Source organism: Petaurus breviceps, unplaced genomic scaffold (assembly GCF_028583685.1).
Source record: "Petaurus breviceps papuanus isolate PSGF00001 unplaced genomic scaffold, PetGlider_PUasm1.0 174, whole genome shotgun sequence".
Lineage (NCBI taxonomy): Eukaryota > Metazoa > Chordata > Mammalia > Diprotodontia > Petauridae > Petaurus > Petaurus breviceps.
This window is the reverse complement of record NW_027185761.1, coordinates 38,453,532-38,468,234: the sequence shown is the minus strand read 5'-3', so window position 1 is coordinate 38,468,234 and position 14,703 is coordinate 38,453,532. Positions and strand designations below refer to the sequence as shown.

General features: G+C 40.5%; 1 protein-coding gene across 2 annotated transcripts in view; it reads right to left on the bottom strand.

Moving 5' to 3' along the window:
- The window catches only part of CNTN3 (contactin 3), a 449,736-nt gene that overhangs the window by 151,751 nt on the left and 283,282 nt on the right, over positions 1–14,703 (bottom strand). The gene's annotated exons all lie outside the window — the stretch shown is intronic.

Sequence of the window (14,703 nt, the reverse complement as noted above, 5' to 3'; positions counted from 1 at the left end):
GGGGGGGGGGGGGGGGGGGGGGGGGGGGGGGGGGGAGGGGAGGGGTGTGGGGGGGAGGGGAGGGGAGAAAAAGAAAGGAAAAGAAAACAGTCCCTGCTTTCAAGAAGCTTTCAATATTGATCCAAACTATGGCCACAGAAACAAATCATTATCATTACCCAGGTGACAGAGCCATCCTGAGGTTTTAAACTGGCACTCCTCCAGGGTCCTCTGATGAAAACTTCTGTCAATGGAAAGCCATTGAGATAGTATAGCCCAGTGGAACAATCTCTGTTTAGTACCAGAAGAGTCAGAATTCCATCTCAACACTTTCCTACCTATTCAACCTTATAAGTTACTTCTTTTGGCTTCAGTTTCCTTATCTATAAAAAGAGGGGATTGAGCTAAATGATTTCTAAGGTTTCTCCCAATTCTAATTCTGTTATCTATTGATCTTCCCCATTAGTTAGAGGTAGGAAAACAAAGAACTTGGCAGTCCTTTATTTTAGTCCAAGTAGCAAACTGGTTTTCATTGAAGTTGAAACATTCCAACCAGGCTTTATTTTTTTAAATTAAATCCTGTGAAATTGTGTGTCTGTAAACAGAGGATTTCAGCTCCAACTCATAAGCTTCTGACTGCAGCATCTTATCAAGTGTCCAAGTTTTCCTTTCACTACAGGGATGAGTGCTATAGGGGCAGGGAGAACAGGTTCCATGCTTTTGGGAGGGGAGAAGTATTTTTCTAAATATACATCTTAATAAATTAACAATAATATGAGTGGTTGACATGTATACAGGACTTTAAGCCTTATAAAATAGGTGACAGGCATCACTTCATTTGTTCCTTATAACAACCTCTGGAGGAAAGTAAGGCAGGTATGATTACATCTTCTAGGTGAGAAATCTGAGCCTGACAAATATTAAGTAATTTGACCATGGTCATAAAGATAACCAATTAATAATAAAATTATAACATCATAAATTTAATACTTAGGGGCCAACTATTTCAAAACCTGAATTTTACAGCAGGGGAAACTGAGTTCTAGAGAGGACAAATAATTCATTTCAGTTTGTTCTGGTAAAATGTAATGGATTTAAACCCATGTCTTCTGACTGTAAATGCACCATTTTTCAATGCACTACTCTGTCTCTACAGTCTACAAGTGTCTACTCAATGCCTGCTATGTACCATCTGCTACACTCTAGGTATTGGTGATATGAGCAAAAATAAAACAGTCTCTTCTTCCTTCAAGGAATCATCCATAAACAAGCATATGTCATAAGTAGAATTCAAACCCGTTTTTTCCACCAAGGCAAAGGCCAACTCTCCTTCCCTTCCATCATATTTCCTTTCTTCATAATCTACTGCCTCTTCCTACTGAGGATTAAAGTGAGGGTAAGATAAGGTAGTTTTCCTGGAACAATTTATAAGGAATTGCCAGTTATCTCTAAGTATGCATGAAAATCTGACAATCTATCAAAAATGAAAGCATCATCAATTCCCGTGTGTCTCCCAAGAATCTTATGTGACCTCAAGGATTTCCAGAAATGAAATATTATTTATGTAATAATACATTTCAAGTGCAAATTTAATCAAAGCTTATGAGAAAATGCCATGCACTTAGTCAAAACTTTTACTTGCTGAAGCATGAAGCAACAGCTCATTCCTCCTTATCTCTTTATATTAAATCTATGATTCTTCCCTCCCCCACACACACCCAACAATCTACTAGAGTACATATTGCTTCATGGCTCTTGAAAGAGACCAGTTTCATTTCTGTTGTTTACATCCTAGGTTTCTCTCTCTAGGATTCAAAATATTGAAAGATTTAGTCAATCTAATCAATGTTGAAACTTTTTATTGTTGTTGTTGAAACATGCCATTTTAATTGTCCTAGATAGCTCACAAGGAAGAACCTTCTTTTATCAATGCAGATCTCCATATTTCTGAGATTTCTAGTCCAAGGGTGGGGAACCTGAGGCCTGAAGGCCACATGTGGTCCTCTAGGTCCTCAAGTGCAGCTATGAAGTTTGCATTCAGTCAAAGTTTAGGCCACAGGTTCTCCACCCCTCTTCTAGTCCTATAGTCAATCTGTATTAAAGGTGGGCTTCTCCACAAGGCTTCCTAACTTTAAGGCCATTTCTCTGTCTGCTACCTCATAATGCCTCTCCAAAAACACCTAACCTATTAATCTGGCATATTCAATTAAAGGACGGTCCAAGTCATGTAGGAATTACTCTGTTGTAAAGAAAATAGCCTATACTCAGCTAATCTACTTTATAAACTCAGATTTCTATAAATCATTTTAACATACGATAATCTGTACTATTGATCTAGTTATATAGCAGGTCAATTCATGTCCTGCAAATAAATTCAGGTTCCCCTGGACTGCAGAGCAGTTCTTGACCTGAGTTCTGTGAACTTATTCTGTTCTGTTTTTTATTATATTTTTATAACTGTATTTCAATATAACTGGTTTCCTTTATGATCATATGGATCTTATTATATGCACTTAAAAACATTATTCTGAGGAATCTATCCCCTTCACCAGACTGCCAAAAGGGTCCATCATACAAACAAAACAACCTGAATAGGCAGAGGGACATATTGTATTACAAGCCAGTCCTTAAGACTGGAGCTTGGTTCGAATGCTGCTTCGGATGCCTATGGGTCCTGTGAATCTAGTCAAGCACTTTAACCTCTCACTGACATAGGCAGCACTCTAGAAGAGAATCTTTCTCCCTTGCCTAAACCTGGTGGCCTCTAGGAAAGAAGAGAGCAAGTTTCAATCAGACTGGTTGTATCTGCTCCCAATCCTGGTGTAGCAACCAAACATAAAAAGGTTTTTTTTCACCACATAAGAGGAAAATAGAACTGTTGGCAGTATATGTGTGCACACTCTCATGTGGAAGACAGTGTTCTTCCATCTGAGGTCAGCAAACATCCATTTAACTCACCAGCAGACAAGGCCAACTATGAATCCTCCCAGGGCTGGGCCCTCACTGGCCAGTCTTCCATGACATCTATATGTTGGGAAACATCTGCTGACCTGCACTGATAGAAGGAGATGGCCGGTCTGGCTGGACCCTGTATCCACAGACTCAGGCCCTATCCCTAGGGTCACTTCCCACTCTCCCATGAAAGCTGATTACATGGGTCCAAAGTGTAAAGGCTGGGGAGGAAGTGGGAGGTGTTACTGTTTTCCCTTCTCCAAAATAGCTCTGAGAGTCTCTCATATGACACCTCACATCTAGTTCAATGATATAGACATAGTAAATGTAAATAGAAGGTTTTGGCCAGTGATTAATTAGGTGGGAAATTAGTGTGTGTGTGTGTGTGTGTGGGGGGGGGGTTGACTAGTGATTCCCATAGGAACAGCTGGGTGGTGCGAAAGTACACAGAGTGCCAGGTCTGGAGTCAGGAAGACTCTTCTTCCTTCAAATCTGGCCTCAGACACTTACTAGCTGTGTGACCCTGGACAAGTCACTTGCCCTGTTTATCTCAATTTCCTTATCTGTAAAATGGGCTGAAGAAGGAAATGTTAAACCATTCCAGTATCTTACCCAAGAAAATCCTAAATGGGGTCACAAAGAGTCAGACATGACTGAACAACAATAAGGGATTCCCGTACAGAAAGTAAATTCCTTCAAGCAGTACAAATCAATAGCTGCTCTACATCCTGGAGATTTAATGACTTGCCTGGGAATGCTGAGAGGTTATATGAGTGTGACTTATCCAAAGTCACAAACCCAGTGTATATCAGAGGGGAGATTTGCCCCTGGTTTTCTAGACTCTGACATTGGCTCTTTATCCACTAGATCATGCTGACTTTCATAAAACATCTGAGGAAGTGCTCTCTCTCTCTCTCTCTCTCTCTCTCTCTCTCTCTCTCTGTCTGTCTGTCTGTCTCTCTCTCTCATCCCCCTCCTCCAGTCTCATACTAGAGCTCCCTATGTCACTCAGACTAGAACTATGGTGACCATTCATGCGTCTAAATACAATGTTGATCGATCAGCATAAAATGTTTAACATGTTGATTTTCTGAGCTGGGCTAGTTCATCCCTTCTTAGGCAGCCCAGTGGCCCTCTGCTCCCTGGGGCTTACCATACTGTTCCCCGCTCAAACATTTTCAGCTTTTCTTTAACTGAAAACTGCTAAACCCAAGGAACTCACCAGCCTCAGCCTCCCCCAGGAGCAGGGATTACAGGAGTGGGCAACCACACCTGGTCCTAAAAACTCTTAAACTTTAAAATTCCCCTTTCTTAAACTTCTTCTAAAAATTTAAAGAGGAAGGAAGCAAACTCTGATAAACACCCTCTTTAATAGAGTATGATCCCCTTCCTAAAAGATTAATTTTTTTTTCTAGTCTTTGGAGAATTTATAAATCATTAAGTAGCCAACTTGTTTTTCTTCTCAGCCCACAGCCTCATCTACCTGAGACGACTTTCTTTTGTTCATTTTGGCAAAAAATCTGTTGATCCAGGAGGTGTAAATCCCATCCCATCTGCATGTGATGCTAACAGCTCTCACCGCTGTCACACTACATTTTAGAAGGCAATTTTTAGCAAAAAGTCACCCCAGACTGTACTACCTGCTGTTTGGCAGCTCACACCTTCCCTTTCACATCTCAGGAGCAATGTTGTTATAGACCAAATGCCAGCATGCAAGGTTGCCATTTTGGGAACAATATGATCCAGTGAAGATTTGGAAAACTCACTGGGAAAAGATGCCTGCTTGCTGATTGAACATTAAGCTGAACTGGCCAGGGCCCATTCCCTGTGTTGAGTAAACTGCCCTGGTGACTGCTAGATGAAAATCTGCTCCTAATATTCAGCCCCATGTTAGATGAGTAAGGTACAGCTCAATAACTGATTGCATTCATCATGCATTTAAGCACACTAATATCAAATGAGAGCTATACAATAACAACAAAAGTATTTTGCAAATCTTAAAGTACCACATAAACATTAGCTATTAATATGTGTGATCCAAATCAATTAGATTAAAAAAGAAACACATTTATTTTCTTCCCCACAAAGCCTAAGGATACAAGGTCAGGTTGAGCTGTGTTAGAAAGAGCTCTAGAAATGGAGTCAGGAGACTTAGACTCAGATTCCAACCTCTATGTGTCATTTAACTGCTATGAAACTCAATTTCCTCATTTGTTAAAATGACCAAATAATATCTTCCTTGTTTATTTAATGGAGTTGTTTCAAGGACTGAGCCAGGCAATGCATGGAAAAGTTATCTGAAAACCATAAGGCATTATACTAATGTTAGGTAATATTATCATTCTTGTGTTGAATAATTATAATTGGATACATTTTCTTTTACATTTGAATTATCAATAGTTTGTGGGGTGGTTTACTCTTTTTGTCAAATGGAATGATAATGTAATCAACTTCCAATTATTCACGTGGAGATTAACTGCTTTGAGAATTAAATATCCAGCTAATTAACCTTGAGTCCAAGAACTTGCCTCCTATTCAGGACTCCTTAATCACCTTGTTAATTTCAGGTTCTCTTCTCCAGTCTATGATAACTCTGGAGTGATAATGAAAAGAACAAAGGAAGGCTATTGAAAGAGTGGGAGACAGCCCAAAATGAAACTGTAATCCTTTAAGCCACCAATCTCACTAGATTAGAGGCCAGATCACCAAATTTAGAGACAGAAAGACTTGGGTTCAAATCTCACTTCATACTCTGTGTGACTGGGTAGGTCATTTCAGTTCATGGGCCCTCATGCAATTTTGTGGGGCTTATCTATTAAGTCATAAATGGATTATTATTTGTATTGGCTCAGAATCTGTAAAGGAAAGAGGCCAAGCATTTATTGGTTATTCAGAAGCTTCCCACTTGCATATAATGAATTCTTTCCTTGAATAAAGGGTTGGAAGAAGTTGGTTATAATAGGCACTAAACAGTATTTAAAATTTTTAATGATTTTTTAAATGAAGCTAACTATATTTTTATGGATAAAAATCTACTAGTTAGTAACAGAGGAGTCATTTCAGAATCAACTGTCTGTGTACAGCCATATCATTAACTGATTAGGCCAATGATCTGTGCCCCCTGTTAAAGTGCAACCCCCATCATCCCAGGGACCATATTTCAGGTCTTTTCATATCTAATTCAGTTCCTAGTATAATTAATTTCCTTAATTGAAACTATACTCTTGAATTTTTTAAAATGCTAAATTAATGTTTCTATTTAAGTCAAAGGTACTTTAAGGAATTCTAGAGGAAAAGTGGCAGTTTTTTAATCACTGTCAATGATGGAAGAGAACAGAAAGGTTAGGCTTGGACACAGAGGGAGTAATATAATGGCAAACTTCTAATTTTGACCCTGGCCTTTTCCCAGCTGGAAAAATGAAAGAAGGGAGATAAAATGTCTATTTCCCCATAGTCTCTCAGACTTGAATGTGTCTCAGGAATGTGTCAATGCCATTTTATCTTTTAAATAGGGGCTAGCAGGGGTCTGACTGATGTTCAAGGGAAGGAAGAGAAATTTCTGATGAGGGAGAGCCAAAGGCAAGGATTAAGGTGAGAGGAGGAATGAAATGGAAACTTTTGTCCCAGTTCCTATTATCACTCAGGCCACATGGCCTCCTCTCCCTCTTATCTGCTGGCTGCCTTGGGCTGGGGGTTTGAAGGAGATATCCATTCTCTAAGCCTCTGGAGCCAACTTTAACTTTACTGCTCAGTCTCCAGGATTCCTGACATTGCTTTCTCTCCTGATCAGGTGTACTAAAACACCGAGGAGGTCAAGCTATCGATCTATCACCCATTCACAGACTGTAACCTCAACCCCAAGCCTAATATGCTAAGAGTTACCACCTGGCTTTTCCAAAATTTCTTTCTATTCCTCATAAATGTTTCTTTTAATTACATTATAGTATCTACTCCACAGAAGTACCCAAATTTGTTAAATCGTTCCCCTATTGTTAGACCATTAACTTGGTTGCTTCTAGCTTTTCTGGACTGAATAAAATATATTACGATACTTTAGGTTATGGGCGTCAAACCTCCAGTTACTGGCCTCTACAGCTACAACACCTCCAAGTGCAGCCCAACCAGATTAAAACCTAATCGGGAAATATTTACTGAAACAAAGAAAAATACAACAAAACAGGGATAAAGTGAACATTGGGTTCTCTAAGTCAATAGGTGGCCCATAGGGATCTGGCTTAGTTGACACATGTTGGTTTGAGCTTGACAACACTGCTTCAGAAGATAGAGATTAGACCTTTAATTTCACTGATATGGGGGATTCCTTGGGGACAATCCTCCCTAGGGAGGTCCTTTCCTGCAACTTAGTTTTAGAGATGCCTAGAAGTTTGAGAGATTAAGGGACATGCCCAGGCTTCAAAGCCAGTATTGGTGACGGGACTTGAACTTATGTATCCTGAACCTATGTATACCAGTTCCCCATCCATTAAGTCAGGTTGCCTCTCTAAGGTAATTGCTATTTTGAAATTAATTCATTTAAATATAAGTAATTACTGGACTAAAATTGCATTATGCTACATTATACCTTGAAATGAATTATCATGTAAATAGTTATTAGAGGCAGCCAGTTGGTACAGTAGATAGAGAACCAGGCCTGGAGTCAGGGAAGACCTACATTCAAATCTGAACTCAGACACTTTCCTAGCTGGGTGACCTTGGGCAAGTAACTTAACCCTGTTTACACCAGTGTCCTCATCTGTAAAATGAGCTGGAGAAGGAAATGGCAAACCAGTTCAGTACCTTTGCAGTGGGGTCAGGAAGAATTAGACGCAACTGAATCCAAATAACAACAACAAAGAAAAGCTCCTCAGTAAGCATAATTGTTTGCAATGAATCAAGCTTATTACAAAAAATATATTTTTAAAAAGAGAGAAAAAATAACTGACAATCCATAGTCCTGGTCCAAGACTGCTCAGAAATTACCATAATTAAGAATTAGACTGTTCCTCCTTACTTTCCATTCTCTGCCCTCATGACTCAATGAATCTTTTCTCTCATCTCATGGGTACTTGGACTATGCCTTTCACTTCCATAATTATTATTTTATTTGCAGACCTTGTCTGCTCCAATTGCCCCATAACCCTTTCTGGAAGAATGGGGTAGCTAGCAAAGACAGGTTTTGAACTCGGTTCCTCTCACTTAAAAGGCAGCCTTTTCTGCCTTATAAAAGAGCCATCAAGGATTGTAGGGTAGTCTGGGGAGCGGTTTCATATGTGCTGAAATTTTCTGCAATGGAATCATATCAGCTACATCCCTAATGTGGTACCAGCCACCCCCATGCTTAATCCAAATTGCTCAATTCAAGGGCAAGAGAACATGGCAGGTAACCCCTGAGTGGACAAAGTCAGATGCTAAATGGAGTCAGACAATCCCTGCTGAACTTGAAAAGGCAGCAGCAGACATGGGCTGAATGCCTGCTTTCATGATGAGCCTCTTAAAAACAGATTCCCAAGAATTCAATGTATAAGGCTGACTCCAACTCTACTGGGAAACTGCAATGGGATTAGTGTTTGTGACCCTGGGAATTATTTCTTGAGTTTCCAAGTGTGCCCCGTACTCTTCGTAAACTGTTCTGTATGTCTTGGCAAGGAAACAATCATGTTTTCCTTTGGTTACATATTTTCCTGTCCAAGAAAAGTTATTCTATGGCTAGCACAGGGCTATGAGGAGCCCCCTTCATGACACTGTCTGTATTTTAGGCTCTTAAGAGCTGATGTTTATCAATTTGGGGATAGTTTTTCTTCCTTCACTCTTGATGAGATTCATTTTCTACCTTCACCTTATTTCCAATCCTTTAAAGCCAAAAAAAAAAAAAAAACCAAAAACCAACAACGTGCAAAATCACTGGAGGTAGAGAAAAATGGAAGCCTCCTTGCACCACAGTTTCCTAATTTTATGAGATGAGAAAACACACGTCTTCGGTGTCCTCCCTGCCCCAGTTTACTATGAGGACTGTGCTGTGTGCATGCCTAATCAGCCAAACGATTGCTTCTTTGTTCCCAGTGATTCAATCTAATTTTAAAAAACCATCAGGAATATCTGTTCAGTCCAAGGACTTTATGGGTATATATCTGCAGACAGATTCAAAAAAGTTTAAGGCATCTTTGGGGACTTGCATGGCTGGAGCTACTTACTGACATTTTCCCTTTGAATTTAATATCCTGACTACATTTCAAGCTTTCCCCATAATTCAAACCAATCAAGAGCACCAATCAAATGATCTTATTTGATCCAATTCAGTTAGTGTTTATTGAGTATCCTATACATGCTTACAGGGCAGGGACTGATCTAAGTGCCGGGGATATGAAGTCAAAAATTAAAGGCGATGCCCTTGTATTCTATTGGGGGGGTGGGGGGGTGGGGAGCAGGGGAGAAAGAGCTTACACATAGACACAGGATAGCTAGCATTTATGTAGTATTCTGTAAAAAATCTTTTAAAAATATTATCCCATTGGATCCTCACAGCAACCCTGGGAGTCAGGTGTAGTTATTATCCTAATTTTACAGATGAGGACACTGAGGCAAAGATTAAATGACTTGTCCAGGGAGTTACACAGCTAGTGAGTGCCTGAGTCCACATATGAACTCACGTCACCCTGACTACAAGTTCAGCATTCCGTATCGCCAGGATCCCCAGTCTCTTTCCTCTTCAACCATCTCCAACACAGTCGGTAAACACAGTGCTCAACAGTTATCAAAGTGATAATAAAGTGATCTTTGTAACACGTATATCTGACCACATCACTCCCTATTCAGTGGCTCCCTATTACCTCTAGAATCTGTTTGACATTTAAAATCCTTAACAACCAGGCCTCAAAATAGTCTTCTAGACTTCTTATGCTTTGCTCCCCTCCAGAGATTCTGTGATCTAGTCACTTGAAATGGTCTTAATAGCTGATAGCTCCTATCCTTTGCAAAGGGGGTCTCCATATCTAGGGTGTCCTCTCTCATTCCTGACTTTTAACATCTTCAGTTTCTTTCACTGTTCATCATCTACCTTTTCTGAATACCCCAGCTATGAATGCCTCTGTTTTACAATTTTTTTGCCTTTTGGAGGGCAATTGGGGTTAAGTAACTTGCCCAAGGTTACACTGCTAGTTTTTTTTGTGTGGGTGTTAAGTGTCTGAGGCCGGAACCAAACTCTGGTCCTCCTGACTCCGGGGCCGGCGCTTTACTCACTGAGCCACCTAGCTGCCCCTATAATTTTTTTATAGAGGCAGGAGAAAGAGAGAAAAAGAAAAAGTAAAGGAGAGAGTCACACAGAAAGAGAGGGAGAGAAAGAGAGAGATGGGGAGGGAGGGAAGACCTGGGTACAAATCTCACCTCTGTTCTCTGTGACACTGGGCAAGAGTCTGGCTCCAGAACCAGTCCATTAGAGTTGCTCTCTCTGAAGTAGAGTTTAAATTCTTGGCAGTACACAGAAAGAAAAAAAACCTCAGAGTACACACCTTATGTTGCCAGAATCTTTAGAATCTTCCTAAGACCATTCAAATGGAAATCCAATTTCCTGGCATGGAGATGATAGACTATTCATGTCTCCCAAGCATACAACAATGAAGTCAGTACAACAGCTCTGTAGACCTTCAGTTTGGTAGGCAGCCTAAAACTTCATCTCTCCCACACTTTCCTTTGGTGCCTCCCAAGCACTGATCTAACTCTAGCAATGTGTGCGTCAACCTCACCCTCTATGTGTACATCTCTGGAAAGTATACTCCAAGGTAAGTGATTTTATCCGGAATATTCCAATTTTTTCCATTTGCTGTAACAGATGGTTCCACATATAGATGATGCAGTACTGGCTGGTAGAGAACCTCTGTTTTCTTGGTGTTATCAGGCCAAATTTAGCACAAGCAGCAGAGAATCGATCCATATTCTGTTACATCTCAGCCAGCATGGTGTACCCACATCAGAGAAGGCACTGTGCTCTACCAGCAAAGCAGAATCACAGTAGCACAAATGAAACACAAGATCCACAAATCTAGGGATATCTCCATCCCACATGTTCAAACAGACTACTTGTGCTTAGACTTGTGGTATAGCTTTCCAAGGTCCTATTGAATTGATCAATCACAGTCAAAAACACTGAACCAATCCCAACATTGTGATATCATCGGTCCTCTTGAAACATGAAAGATGAAGGAACAAACAACGACCCAGGGAAGCAGGGCATGTCACAAGTCATTCAACTTCTTGGTATTCCAGTCAAGACTATAAATTACAGAGGAAGGTCATTCTGCATTGCTAAAGGGAGTTGTCTCAACCAGGAAGTTCTCCAAGTCAAAAATCTGCTTTCTACCCTTCAGTTTATCTATATTTTGTACACCCTAATTTTTACACATATCTCCCCTTACACAATATAATCTTCTTGAGCTTGAAAACAAACTAAAGCAAAACAACAGAAGAAAACAAAGGAAATAAATATAAGAAAACACTAACTGTGTATATGTGCACATCGCTGGATACGCGTGGGCGTGTGTGTGTATGTGTGTCTGTGTGTAGGGGAGGAGAATAGATTTTTGTAGGGTAGAAGTAGATTTACATTTGTTTTATAGGTGAATATAATGCAAGAGTGTGGAGGGTGAGAACTGGTTCATGGTTGGTTTTTGATGCTCAGAGCTTGCACCTGACTCGGTTCATAATAGGTAATCAGCCCATTCTTGTTGATTTGATTGGCTAAAATTCATATCTACCCATCTACCTGCCTACCACTTTTTGAAAAGACATGAGGTACTTTCCCCAAGGATAGTTTCTGTATATTAATAATTAATTTATATGTTAATAATTATCATTTTTGTCCCTGAAAGAATCAAGGCTCTAAAAATGAGCATGTTCAGAAAAGTACATCCAGAATTCAAGACCAGTGGATATTATTTATCTGTCTTTTCTTTAGATGTGTAAGCTTATGAACCACTGACAATATCCCACTCCATGCTAATGTCACAGGAAATGTCACTCTTCCCCCTCCCCTCCCACAAAAATACTTTTATATGTGGCCCGAGAAGGTAATCAATGGGTGGAAGCACTAGCTCTCTTCATGTATGACTCCTCAGAGGCAAGGTCAAAGAGAGCCTTGAAATGAATGATAAACACTGAAGGTATAAGAATGAAGCCCTTGGGGGCAGAGTCAAGATGGTGGAGTAGAAGCAGGACCTCCCCTCTGCACCGGCTTCCACCTTTCCCAATCCATGTAAAAAGGGGACTCTAAACAAACGCTGGAGCTACAGAACCCACAAAATGACACAGAGAAGCTAACCTCCCACTGAGGACAGCCTGGCAGGCCGGCAGGAATTGGAGAGTGCAGCACTCTGGGAACCGAGTCCAGCCCCACACCAAGGCTTTAGACCCAGGGCAGGCCTGACCAGCTGCCAGTCAGAGGGACTCCAGATTTATCAACACGTAGATGGGAAGGACAAAGTAAGAGGTCAGTGCATTCTGGATTTTGCGACCCAGTAAGTGGGAGTGTGTGGCTTTTGCCCTTGGGTGAGAAGCAGCTGAGACACCAGCACAGCCAGCCAGCACCACGTGGCAGCTTCAGCTCCAGGCCTGCAGAGTATAGGGGAACAAAGCACCAGTATGAGGGGTGATTGCTCTTGCTTTAACTTGCTCAGTCTTGGGTGGAGGTCCTGGGATGTGTGTCCAGCTTGCCAGGGCTTGTGGAGACCTCAGAGAGGGCACCCATCTAATACCTCTGGCAGCTGAGAAAACCCCAGTGTTTGGGACAAAAGCTCCCCTGTCTAGTGGCACAGTCCTACTGTGGCAAAAAGGGCAGGGGTCAAGTGACTGAGGGGCGACATGACCAGGCAAAGGAAACAAAGCATACAGAAGACACCAAAATTAGACTCCTATTTTGGGGACAAAAAGGAGCAAAGCATGGAACAGGAAAAAGACAGTGAAGCCAGAACTCCTGCACCAAAAGCTTCAAAGGAAAATACAACCTGGTTACAGGCCATATAGGACCTTAAGAAGCAGAAAGAGAAGTGGAAGAAAAATTAGGAAGAGAAATGAGAATGACGCAAGAAAATTATGAAATGAGAGTCAACAGCCTGACTGAGGAAAATCATACCTTAAAAAATAGAGTAACTCAAATGGCAAAAGAGGCTCAAAAAGGCAATGAGGAACAGAATGTCTTAAAAAGCCAAATTTGTCAGATGGAAAAAGAATCTCAAAAGCTCAATGAGGAGAATCATTGCTTCAGAATTAGATTGGAGCAAATGGAAGCTAATGACTTTATGAGAAATCAAGATGCTGTTAAAGAGATCCAAACAAATGAAAGAATAGAAGGCAATGTGAAATATCTCATGGGAAAAACCACTGACCTGGAAAATAGATCCAGGAGAGATAACTTAAAAATTATTGGACTTCCTGAAAGCCATGATCAAAGTAAGAACCTAAAAATCATCCTCCAGGAAGTTCTCAAAGAAAACTACCCTGTTGTTTTAGAAACAGAGGGCAAAATAGAGGTTGAAAGAATCCACCAATCACCTCCTGAAAAAGATCCCCAAAAGTAAACTCCTAGGAATATTATAGCCAGGCTCCAGAATTCCCAAATTAAGGAGAGAATATTACAAGCAGCCAGGAAAAAACAATTTAAATATTGTGGAAACACAATCAGGATAACCCAGGACCTGGCAGCTTCTACACTGAGGGATTGAAGGACTTCAAATATAATATTCTGGAGGTAATAGGAGCTGGGATTAAAACCAAGAGTTACCTACCCAGCAAAACTGACTATCATGTTTCAGGGGAAAATATGATCATTCAGTGGAATAGAGGACTTTCAAGCATTCTTGCTGAAAAAATAGAAAATTTGACATTTAGACACAAGAAGCAAGAGAAGCATGAGAAGGTAAACAGGGAAAAGAAATCATAAGGAACTTATCAAAGTTGAACTATTAACATTCCTACATGGAAAAACAATAATTGTTACTTATGAAACTTTTCTCAGTAGTTGAAGGGATTAGAAATATATATATATATATATGTCTATATATGAGGGTATATGGACATATGAATACATATATGAATGTGTATATATATATATGTTTACAGGCACACATAGATAGAGGGCACATGACCAATTTAACAGGAAGCGATGATACTTAAAAGGTGAAATTCAGAGGTGAGAGAGGAATATAATGAGAGGAGATGGGGAGAGACAGAATGGGGTAAACTATCTCATACAGAAGAGGCAAGGGAAAATGGTTACAACAGAGGGGAAGAATAGGAAGGCAAAAGGGAATGGATCAACCTTATTCCCATTGAATTTGGCTTGAGGAGGGAATGAAATACACACTAAATAGGGTATCTCACCCTCCAGGAGAGCAGGGGGAGAAGGGGATGAGAGGGGGGATGATGGAAGGGAGGGCAGGCAGGGGGGGAAGGGAGGTTGGAAGCACCCACTTTTGAAAAGGGACAGGATCAAAGTAGAGAATAGAATAAGTGGGAGGTGGGATAGGAGGGAGGGAAATATAGTCAGTCTTTTACAATATATCTACTATGTTATTGTTTTGCATTAGCCACACATGTACAACCTATACTGAACTGCTTATCTTCCCAGTAAGGGTGGGTGACAAGGGAGGAAGGGAATGAATCTGGAATTCAAAGTTTTAAAATCAAATACTCAAATATATATACTATTATTAATACTATTTTACATGTAATTGGGAAATAATTATACAGCCACTGGGGCCTAGAGATCCACTGGAAAAGTTGAAA